Genomic DNA, 11,535 nt, shown 5'->3' on the forward strand with positions numbered 1-11,535 from the left:
AAATAGTGTGTTACCGTCCAGGGCAGAGGGGCTCATGGGAGATAGTGTCTGTCCAGCCCACACCTGGGCAGAGGGGATCATGGGAAATAATGTCAACCCCCCCCAGGGCAGAGAGGATCATGGGAAATAGTGTGTTACCCTCCAGGGCAGAGGGGATCATAGGAAATAGTGTCTATCCCCCCAGGACAGAGGGGATCATGGGAAATAGTGTCTGTCCAACCCCACCCGGGCACAGGGGATCATGGGATATAGTGTCAACCCCCCACCCTGGGCAGAGAGGGTCATGGGAAATAGTATCAACCCCCCACCCTGGGCAGAGGGGATCATGGGAAATAGTGTCTGTCCAGCCCCCCCCCCGGGCAGAGAAGATCATGGGAAATAGCGTGTTACCCTCCAGGGCAGAGGGGATCATGGGAAATAGTGTATTACCCTCCAGGGCAGAGGGGATCATGGGAAATAGTGTCAAACCCTCCCCCCCAGGCAGAGGGGATCATGGGAAATAGTGTGTTACCCTCCAGGGCAGAGGGGATCTTGGGAAATAGTATCTATCCCCCAGGGCAGAGAGGATCATGGGAAATAGTGTCTTACCCCTCCAGGGCAGAGAAGCTCATGGGAAAGTGTCTATCCCCCCTGCAGGGCAGAGAGGATCAGATACACTAGGGTGACCAGATGTCCCAATATTATAGGGATAGGCCCGATATTTGGGCCTTTTTCTTATATAGGCACCTATTACCCCTCACTCCCATCCCGATTTTTCACCCGTGCTATCTGGTCACCCCTACACAGACACTGAGGTTCATGGGAAAGTATCCCACACACACCCCTAGAAGAGAGGATCATGGGAAATGGTGTCCGTCTCTCCAGGTTGAGAGGCTTATGGGAATGAATAACCACTCTAACCACTAACTGCTCTAACCACTAGACCCCAGTCCCGTCAGAGCTCGACTAGTTCAGCACACACAAGAGCAAGGCCCCTAGATTTCAGTGGACTGCCTCTGGTTTGCCATTTCTAAGCCATTCCCTATGGCATCTTCCCAAAGCCCTAATACCAAAGCAGCAGCTGCAACCTGGGAGACATTCTTCTGTTTGCAGTAATAGGGCTGGTATCCTCTTGGTTGCAGCTGCTAGATGGCAACATGATCACAAACACACAGGCAGGTCTGTGTTCAATGCAGCTGCAGAGTCCTCTCCTGATCCTGCCCATTTTCCCCTCAGAGACGGTCAGGCCCAGCACATCAGAGAGTTAAAATGCTAATGTCTAATGCTACAGTGAGGGACAAAAGTAGGGAATGAAGGTAGGAGAGGGAACAAATTGCCCCACACCAAGGCCTTGTCTACACATGGACATTGCACTGGTTTAACTTAAATAGGTTTTTTAACTGATTTACTTAGACAAGTGCAAACCTTGTGTGGACACATTTTGGTTTAAAGAGTAGTTTATTTTCATTTATCTTAAACTGATTCCTAATCAACATCAGGCAAACCAAAACCTGGTTTAAATCAAAGCCAGCACACCCACATGGCCTTTTGCACCAGTTTATTTAAATCAGTTTAAAATCACACCTTCAGTTAAACCAGCAACAACTTTCTCATACGGACAAGAGCTCAGTTAAGCACATGCAAATCTGTGTGTAAACAAGGCCAACAAATGATAATGCCTTAATGCCAAATTGGCAGAGGGTTTGATTTGGAAATATCCAGGCCAAAAGGAACTTCAGTTCCTCCACCCTATCCCCCAAGACCCTTTCAAAACAGAGCTGCTCTCTCATTGACCAGTAGTTCCAGGGCAGTGCTCACCTAACTTAGTTCTATCTTGCAGAGTAGATGGGATCACACTGTTTGTAAATTGTGTCCCTGAATCAGGGTACAGCTTTCAGCCGGCTTGGCACCCATCTACACTCCAAGATGCAAATGTGTTGCAACCATCTGCATCCATGCACTGTGACAAGGTCCCCTGGGACCCTCTTCGTTTTTCTCTCTTGCCTGCACTGTCTCAACCCTTGGACCTGTCTCGGTCTGCCCCTGCCCACTCTTTCACACACATCCCAACGGCAACACAATTGCACGGATTGTAAAGTGGTGCCTGGCTATTATCAGGTGCAGATTACAGGGAACTCGAGCAATAAACTCGTTTTCCTGCCTTCGTTTTCCCTCCCCTTTTCAAACGGCTGCTGGAAAAGGAGAAAAACAATAACAACAACAGATGGACATTTTTTTTTTTTTTTTTTTTGGCTGCCTGGAAGGCTCAGCGGAGGCTTGAATGGAGTTCATTCTCTAAGAGCCCCTCCTGCTTCCAAGATTTTCTTCCCCAGGGTCTAATCTCTCAGGCCGACTCCTCCCCCAAACCACCCTCTCCTGACCACACTCTCCTCCTTATCTGAGACAGAACTGTGGCAGCCCATTATAGCCCTGATGACGACTTCCAACCACACAAGGAAATTAAAGGAGGGCTGCCAAATATAGCAAGCTCTTCTATTAGTCTGTCTTCTGAGGCTGGGAACAGGAATCAAACACCAACTTCCCAGCTGCGGGATCCTGCCAGATGTGCTAATACCTGCTCAGATTCAGATCACACATGCTATCCAGAGATATACCCTCTGGGACACAATCCAACTGCCCCACACTAGGCATCTCCACTTAGGATATTAACAAGCAGATTCCCCACCCTGCACTGTCTGTTTAGGATATTCATAGAATCATAGAATATCAGGGTTGGAAGGGACCTCAGGAAGTCATCTAGTCCAAACCCCTGCTCAAAGCAGGACCAATCCCCAACTAAATCATCCCAGCCAGGGCTTTGTCAAGCCTGACCTTAAAAACCTCTAAGGAAGGAGATTCCACCACCTCCCTAGGTAACGCATTCCAGTGCTTCACCACCCTCCTAGTGAAAAAGTTTTTCCTAATATCCAACCTAAATCTCCCCTACGGCAACTTGAGACCATTACTCCTCCTTCTGTCATCTGCTACCACTGAGAACAGTCTAGATCCATCCTCTTTGGAACCCCCTTTCAGGTAGTTGAAAGCAGCTATCAAATCTCCCCTCATTCTTCTCTTTCGCAGACTAAACAATCCAAGGTCCCTCAGCCTCTCCTCATAAGTCATGTGTTCCAGTCCCCGAATCATTTTTGTTGCCCTCCGCAGGACATTTTCCAGTTTTTCCACATCCTTTCTTGTAGTGTGGGGCCCAAAACTGGACACAGTACTCCAGATGAGGCCTCACCAATGTCGAATAGAGGGGAACGATCACGTCCCTCGATCTGCTGGCAATGCCCCTACTTATACATCCCAAAATGCCATTGGCCTTCTTGGCAACAAGGGCACACTGTTGACTCATATCCAGCTTCTCGTCCACTGTAACCCCTAGGTCCTTTTCTGCAGAACTGCTGCCTAGCCATTCGGTCCCTCGTCTGTAGCGGTGCATGGCATTCTTCCGTCCCAAGTGCAGGACTCTGCGCTTGTCCTTGTTGAACCTCATCAGATTTCTTTTGGCCCAATCCTCTAATTTGTCTAATATTGACTAGAAATATTGTCTAATATTGACTAGAAATACTCTCTTGTACTCAAGATATTGACCTCTGTTTAGAATCCAGAAAATTACAAAGAAAACTAGTTTCTTCCTAGCAAGATACTTTCTCTGGGGCCTTTTATCCAAGGGCCTCAAGCTTTCAGAGCATTAAGTCTTGCAGCCTCCCTTATTTAAGTTTTATTAAGCTATTTTAGAGCAGGGGAAACTGAGGCATAGTGAGAGAAGTGACTTGCCCTAGGTTACACAGCTGGGTTAGTGGCAGATCTAGGAACTGAACCTTGGTGTCCTCTTTTCAGTCCCTTATCACTAGACCAACTTCTCTTGACTTATGATAGTGACTAGTTTCAGAGTAACAGCTATTACCAGCAGGACAGTGGGGTGGGAGGAGGTATTGTTTCATATTCTCTGTGTATATATAAAGTCTGCTGCAGTTTCCACAGTATGTATCTGATGAAGTGAGCTGTAGCTCACGAAAGCTCATGCTAAAATAAATTGGTTAGTCTCTAAGGTGCCACAAGTACTCCTTTTCTTTTTGATAGTGACTAGTTAGTCCCTTCCTCTTGGGATAGGTTCAGATCTAGCTCCTGGTGAACAGTGAATGGAAATTATCGCCATCTGATGGCTGTTTGGTGGCTTGTGTAAATGATTTTGGGGGCCTCAACGAGGGACTATCTGAGAAAGAGGGTGTTTTCTGTGGAAAATTTTAATGAAAACCATTTTTTTTTCATTTAACTTTTTCATGGTAAATTTCATCTTTTTGGTAAAAAAACAAAAACACTTTTTAATTTGGAAATGCCACCATGGTGCCTCATGGGAGTTGTGGTTTGGGTGCCTTGTGCTCCCCTTTTGCTCTGGGGTCTGGGCTTCATTGCTGGACTACATCTCCCATGTGGCCTACATTTCCCATGATGCATCACGATCTCCTCTCCTGATCCACTGAGAGATGGTGTTGGGCACCCTGATGGATGGTGTGGCATTTTGAGGAAATCTACTACCTTCTGTATGAGGCAAGGATTCCCTCCCAGAGAAGATCGGAGGACATATTTTCATAGATTTTCAGGCTATTCTGATTGTCTAGTGGTCTGACCTTCAAACTGACCTCCTTGGTCTTCCCGTGCATCCCAATGAGTCAGAATGGCTGCAGCAGTCTGAGTCCTCTCCCAATAGGCAGTGATTGGCCCAAGGTACGAAATTCTGATCCAATCTAAACTCTCCTCACGTTGTGAGGTGTTCAGATGCAGGGGTTTGGTTCAGGCTCAGCTCTATCAATTGGGTTGAATTGACAACATCTCCTGCGGTAATACTCTGCCAAGTTCCACCCTCAAACCAAATTCTGCCCATCACTAAGTTCATGGAGGACAGATCCATTAATGGTTATTAGCCAAGATGGTCAGGGACACAACCCCATGCTCCAGGTGCCCCTGAACCTCTGATTGCGAGAAGCTGGGACTGGACAACAAAGATAGGTCACTCAAAATTGCCCTGTTCTGTTCATTCCCTCTGAAGCATCTGAAACTGGCCACTGTCAGAGACAGGATACTGGGTTAGATGGACCATTGGTCAGCCACTTTGCTTCCAGCTCTGCATAGTCTCACCAGCTCTCTCCTTTCTCACATACCTAGATCAGCAGCAAAATGGTTAACAATGTTCCCCTGAAATAATCATTAATGATCATTAGTTTTCAGAGTTAAAATACACCGCCAAGGGCAGTTCATGCCTCTTGGAGCCATTGTTTCAGGCTGTCCACAGACTCAGGTACAGATCACTGCGGAATGAGCTCAGCACCCTTAAAAAGCAGAGCAGGGGGCCAGAATTTTCAGGAGGGTTCTGCACCCACAGTCAGGGGAGATTTTCAAGTCAGCTGAGCCTCTCTATTTCGGCCCAGAAAGATGAGGTCAGATATTCAAACTGCACAGCACCCAACCACTCCTGTTGAAAGCCCTCTTGCAAATCCAGCTGCTTGTTTAGGTACCTGGAGAGTTGAACCCTTTTGGAGATCTGTCCCTAAATCCCAGAACCCCTGGGCAGCGGCTGACGTCCATCTCCCGGTTCCCTTGATCTGGAGGGAGTTTCCCTGCTCTGGAGTGGTTGTTAGAGCAGTTTGCAAGCCTCCCTCACCCCAGGAGAGATTTTCCAATGTGTACCCCTCAATCAGCCCTTTTAGTTTTCGCTCTCATCCTCTTTCACGACATCTCCATTTACCCCGATCTGTCCCAGGGCAGCCCAGACTGAAACCAAACAAAAGAGGCAAAGAGAAAAGTGAAATCAGAATGACCCTGCCGCACCAGGACGGAGAGAAGTGCTTTCTTAGGAGGCACACAATGGTCTTGGCATGCTACAAGGAGTGAGAATGCCTAGCCACTCCCAAGGGAGTTGGAATCCAGCTCGGGGGCGCGCGCGGCACGTCTCCGCCGCCCAGAGGAGGAAGTCCTGTGCAGGAATAAAGTTGTGGATCTGAGCGTGCAAAGGAAGGGAAACCCACCCAAACTTTCTGAGAAGACCCCTCTCTGCAAGAAGCCATGGGTTGCTGTCTGCAATGAAAAAGATGATCCTTCCCAGCAGCTGCTGTTTCTGCATGGGGCTGCTTTTAGCCTCTTTCTTGCCGGGCTGCTGGAGCACAGAAGGTGGGTCAGATTTGAAAAAGGAGAGAGAGAGAGCGAGAGAGAGAGAGAGAGAGAAAAGCAAGCTTGTGTGGGACGTTAGCAAAGAGAAATTTCAGATCAGGGAGAGAGATTTTAGGATGTGGGCGAAGAAAACTCCGAACAAGCACACGCAGCCCCGGAAAAGTAAGGGGGGAGGGGGGCACACCCAAAAAAACTTTGTCTGAAGTTTTGTGGAACTTGCATAAAGAAAGAGACCTGACCTAGTTGAATGATCTTTAGTGTCGTTACTCAAAGATTTACTGAGAAGGCAGAAATGAATCATTCCACCCAGCAGAGTGAGGTGTGAGGGGGAGTAGGGGGAGCGGGGGGGCGAAGAGTTTGTTAATTACTTTCGCGATCATGACATTGACTGGGTCCCATGAGTCCTAGTTGAGCAAGGATTTAGCTGGAGCTTTCACTCGTCAGAGCAGGGCTGCCGCTTCAGTGCGGGAGGGTGTTTCTAGATGTTGCCCTTTTGTGTTGTTTGAGACACGCACGAAAGGGCGATCGCTGTGCCCCTTTCCCAGGGACCATTACACCAGTCAGACGTGACCAGAGAGGCAGAGAACTGCGGCTGCATCAGGAGTGTAGGGAGGGGGAGACTTGACTGGTTTTGAAAATGGTTTCTTTCATTCCCCTTTCTCCTTGTCGCTGTTACAAGGAATGAGTGGGTTTAAAAACTAGGGTCCATGGAACTTGCCTAATAGCCCAAAGGCAATCACATGCAGACACTCAGGTTGCATGATGCAGAGATCTGGAGTGAGTTGTGTGCCTAATCACTGCATGGTAAGGGAACGGAGTTACCCATCTGATTGCTCTGTACAGCAGTAGATGGCAGGGTCAGACTTTACACACTCTGAGGTGCTGGATGAACTCTAAGGGCTGAATTTGTCTCTTTAATCGTATGTTGCTCTGTGTGCGGAATCACCAGAGGCTGAATCTCCAGGCCAGTCATAGTTTACCTGGGCAATTGTTTTCTATCTCACTCACACATTAAATAGTCTGGAAAGGAGTTTATGTTACAAGTTTTGGAGGCTAGGATTCTAGCCTGTTTTTGTGAGGGGGCTGGTTGAAAGTGAATACTTGTTTTGCATGTTTTTCAAAATGTACAATGGGGAATTAAGTGAGGCCAGAAAGATTTGAGATTTTAGCCAGAAGGCAAGTTGTTTATTGAAAATGTTACCACCTCATCCATCTTGTCTGCTGTTTACAGTGTCAAGCTGTTTATTGTATTTGAATACCGTGGGGCTGCAACTTTATTGATGCAGTTACATTTTGTAGCTCATTGACTGTCCAGCTCTGTTGGATGAGAGGACAGACAGGAAATTCTAGGTGCTGATTCCCAAGGGAGATATCTGGTATGTCGGATTTAGGTAAATGATTCATAGCACCTTATGCACAAACCCAAATCTTTACTAACTGGTAGTGTTTGTTTTCTGATGTCTTAGTTCAGTATGAAGTTGACCTGCAAATGGGGCAGGTCTACTTTAAACCCGTACCTAGGCCCTAGAGTCCCTGTAATACACTATATTTAGGGATAATAGCTCCTGGGCAATGTGGCCCTCAGAGAACAGTATTTTATAAAGGATCTCTCATCCTGAAATGCTTCAGAGACTTTACATATACAGGAGTAACTTCACTCACAAGGTGAGATGCAGCCAGTTCTGGGGTGGAACACATCAGCTGCCTAACAGCACAGAGCAACACTATCCAACAGTCTGAGGGAGAAAGTGAAGGGGAAAACTCCTTCAGTTGAATCTGCAGGAGTGAAGGGGGATGTAGGGTGGCAGAACGTATTTACTCAGATTGGAATTGGCACGGACAGCCAGGTTAACCCCCCTACTACCAAGGGGAGAAATTCCACAGGATCTTTAATTACTTCAGCTGATATCTCAGACAAAAAACAGCACCAGTGTGCCCCTTACTGCCATGGTGGGACATTGGTTCAGAAAGAGCATCACCTACTGACTTGGGAGCACTGCTTGGGTTTTCCTGTGTGCTTGTGTGTATCTCTCTGCCCCATATACATTCCATCTAGGCCCAACCCTGCTAAGCTGGTGAGATCCAAGCATAAAGTGGGCACTGAATTCTGAATCACCTTTTCCAATTCACATGCCAATAAGATGCTTTGTGTTGGTCGGGATCAGAATATCTGAAAAACTGTTTAAGTTAATTGATCTCCCTAATTTCCCAGGAGAGGGAACCTGTTCCCAGGAATGGGGACATCCTGGCAGGGCCTGAGTTACAGTGTTCCAAAATAAACAGTGATAACACCTCTGACGTTAAAAAGAGTCACTGCCCCAATCCCTCAAACACTCGGTCCATCGGGTTACAGAGTCACTGTTGGTTACGGTAGAATTACTTTGGACACTGAGAGAAACTGAGTCTGATAACATTTAGGGCACAAGGTCAGGCCCGTCTGTTTACACAATGGGTGATTGCAAGGTTGTGTGCAGCTTAACCCTGGGGTGAGTCTGCGTTTGTGTTGTTGGAGGATGTTTTGTGCGTGATCCTGGAATCAGTGCATCTAAAAATCTGACTAAATTAACTATCTCCAACGTACTGGTCAGGCCATGGAATCGTCCAGGTTAGCAGTGGGAAAAGCCCTGTTAAATTATCACATCCTCCCAGCAGGTTCAGGATTGTTCCGTGGGTCTATTCTCCGTGCTTGCACAGTCCTCCAGTTTTAAGCATCTGTAGAGATGGAGCACCCAGACTCTTCCTTAAGATCCAGTTCCGCAGCTGAATGGATCCCTCCATTAGGAATCTTTGCCCGTAGAGTCATCTCTTCAATTCACTCTCTCCAGACCCTGCTTAGATTTATTTTTTTTTTAAATGGTGGCTGTTATTTTAATGTAGATAATAAATAATAGCACCCACAGGCCCCACCTGAGATCAGGGCCCGATTGGGCTTGGCGAGGCATAGCCCTATAGTAAGACACAATCCCTGACTGAAGGGCTGATGTCAAGGATCACAGAGTGTGCTCTGCTTTGTAGCCCTCGGCAGTCTTCTAGTGATAGGCCCATTTCACTCGAGGCAGAATCCTGCACCTGTGCCACTGGGTCCCTGGGTGATAGCACCCCGGTTTCTCCCCGTGGCTCCAGGTTTGGCTTGGCTCCCTGCAGGAGGCTTCTCTCTCAGGAGCTGCGTAACCAGATAATTTATGCAGCTACACAGTTCAGCCTTTTCAAAACAAAGTATTATTTATTACTCGACAGGAACACAGTTGGGAGAGAATTGGGTTAAAATAACAAAGGCCAATACGCATGAATCTTACCTAATGACAGGTTTCAGAGTAGCAGCCGTGTTAGTCTGTATCCGCAAAAAGAAAAGGAGGACTTGTGGCATCTTAGAGACTAACAAATTTATTTGAGCATGAGCTTTCGTCAGCTACAGTTCACTTCATTGGATGGCATGCATCTGATGAAGTGAGCTGTAGCTCACAAAAGCTTATGCTCAAATAAATTTGTTAGTCTCTAAGGTGCCACAAGTATTCCTTTTCTTTTTATGAATCTTACCTACACTTTGTTCTTTCCTTGTAAGCTTTGGGCAAGTTGCACTCAGCCGAGACACCCCTACAGCTGGCCTGGGAGAGACAGACAGCCCCCTCAGCATCCTCTCTGTGCATCTCTGTCAGAGATTCACCTCCTGCTCGTGCTGCCCGCTCACTACCCTTCCTCTCTAGGTGGGGGAATTTTAATGGTTCAGTGTCCCTTTGATCCTAGGCTTGAGCCTGGGAAAAATAAACCTGCTAGCCTAGCTGGAGACAGGCAGATGGGCATTTCCCAATTAATAGCCTCCCCATTTCCCGTCCCCACCATTGCTCCTTGGAAGACCCTTGGTATTCTCTCTGGAGATACCTTCTCTCCATCATTGTTTCGTTTCCTGTCTGTTTCCCTTCCTCTGATTTAATGCCATGCGATCAGGGAAGATAATATCAAGCAGGTAAACTGAGGCACACATAATTATTAATAAAAACAATACAGGACTCTCCCACGCTCACCACAGCGGGTTAATAGAATATAGAGGCTTTCATAGCTAAGTGGCCTGTTTGAATCCAGTCCAGGTCAGTAGCAGTTACAATCTGATGGCTTTTTCAGTGGCAAAAGTGTGATGAGTTTGTGACACCTCCGTCCAATTTGCAGTGGAGAAGTGTTGGCACTAATTGGAATGCTTGTTAGCAGGGATTGAAAGCTAGACTCCCTGCTCTGCCGAAGAACTGTTCCCTCCAGGTCAGGTTTGAGAGCTGTTAGCAGAGTTTGATGCATGTTTGTGTGGGGAGCTCTCCCCACTGCTCTGTGGTTAAACAGAGGCCTTCTGTCCCCCAGGTTTTTAAACAGGTTCTGTGCACACGAGGCATTTAACATCAGTATAAACAAGAGGCCCTTAGCCTCCCAGCGAAATGTCCGGTGCTGACTGCATGAGTGAGCCTTTAATGATTGATAATTGACTAACCTTGCTGGGAGCCTGGGCTGTCTCACATTCCTATGCAACTTTAACAACCTGCACCCAACTCTCCGCCTTTGGCAGCCAGCTCCCTTCAGATTCACTGCCAGGGGCGCAGAGCACAGCTGGGAGAGAGGAGACCCCTCCATCCCCCCACCTCCACCACTGCCCTCAGGCCAGCCTGGTGAAGCGGGAGGTAGCAGAGAAGGCGGGCGGGGAAAGGGACAATCTTCCTGTAATGGATGGATGGATCTCAGCTTGGCACCTGCTCAGGGATGTTGCATCTCAGGCTGTGTAGGTGGGATGCACTCTCCCAGGAGTGCTAGTTGTACTTCTCCGTCCCTTAGTATGTGGGTGAGATGGGACCATAGTCAGAGCATTGATTCCACCTCCTGAAACAGCAGGATACAGCCCCTCTCCCCTCAGAGAGGGCAGAGCAAATAGGGCAGCACTCAGTATCTTCTTTTTCTAGTTTAAATGCTGGCTGGCCAGCCCTGGAGGCCAACGCTTCTTAGCCTATCCCCAGAACAAGGACAGTCCAGAAAACAGCAGGGCGCGCTTTCCATGCCCTCCCTCCCTACACGGCATCCCCGCAACCTGTCTTGTGCCTGACCCCAGGGGGGTTGGGTCTCTATCACCTGCTTAGCCCTCGGCGGAGGCTACCAATAAAGGGATTCGCAGGTGCTGAGTGTGATGCTTCTCTGTGCTGTTTGGTTTATTCAGTCCAGAAGCTGAGATTATCCTAAGAGAGTCAGGCACTCAGTGCCCACTGAATTTCCCTTCAGAAATGCCTCCCTCCCACAGGCTCCTTTGAGCAACCCTCCCCTGGTTAGCAAATGGCTGCAGAGGCAGGATGGGCCTGGCAGGTAGGCAGCTAGCCAGGGATTTGGGAGACTCAGCAGGTTTAAGTCCCTGCTCTG

This window comes from Eretmochelys imbricata, chromosome 27, assembly GCF_965152235.1.
Source record: "Eretmochelys imbricata isolate rEreImb1 chromosome 27, rEreImb1.hap1, whole genome shotgun sequence".
Lineage (NCBI taxonomy): Eukaryota > Metazoa > Chordata > Testudines > Cheloniidae > Eretmochelys > Eretmochelys imbricata.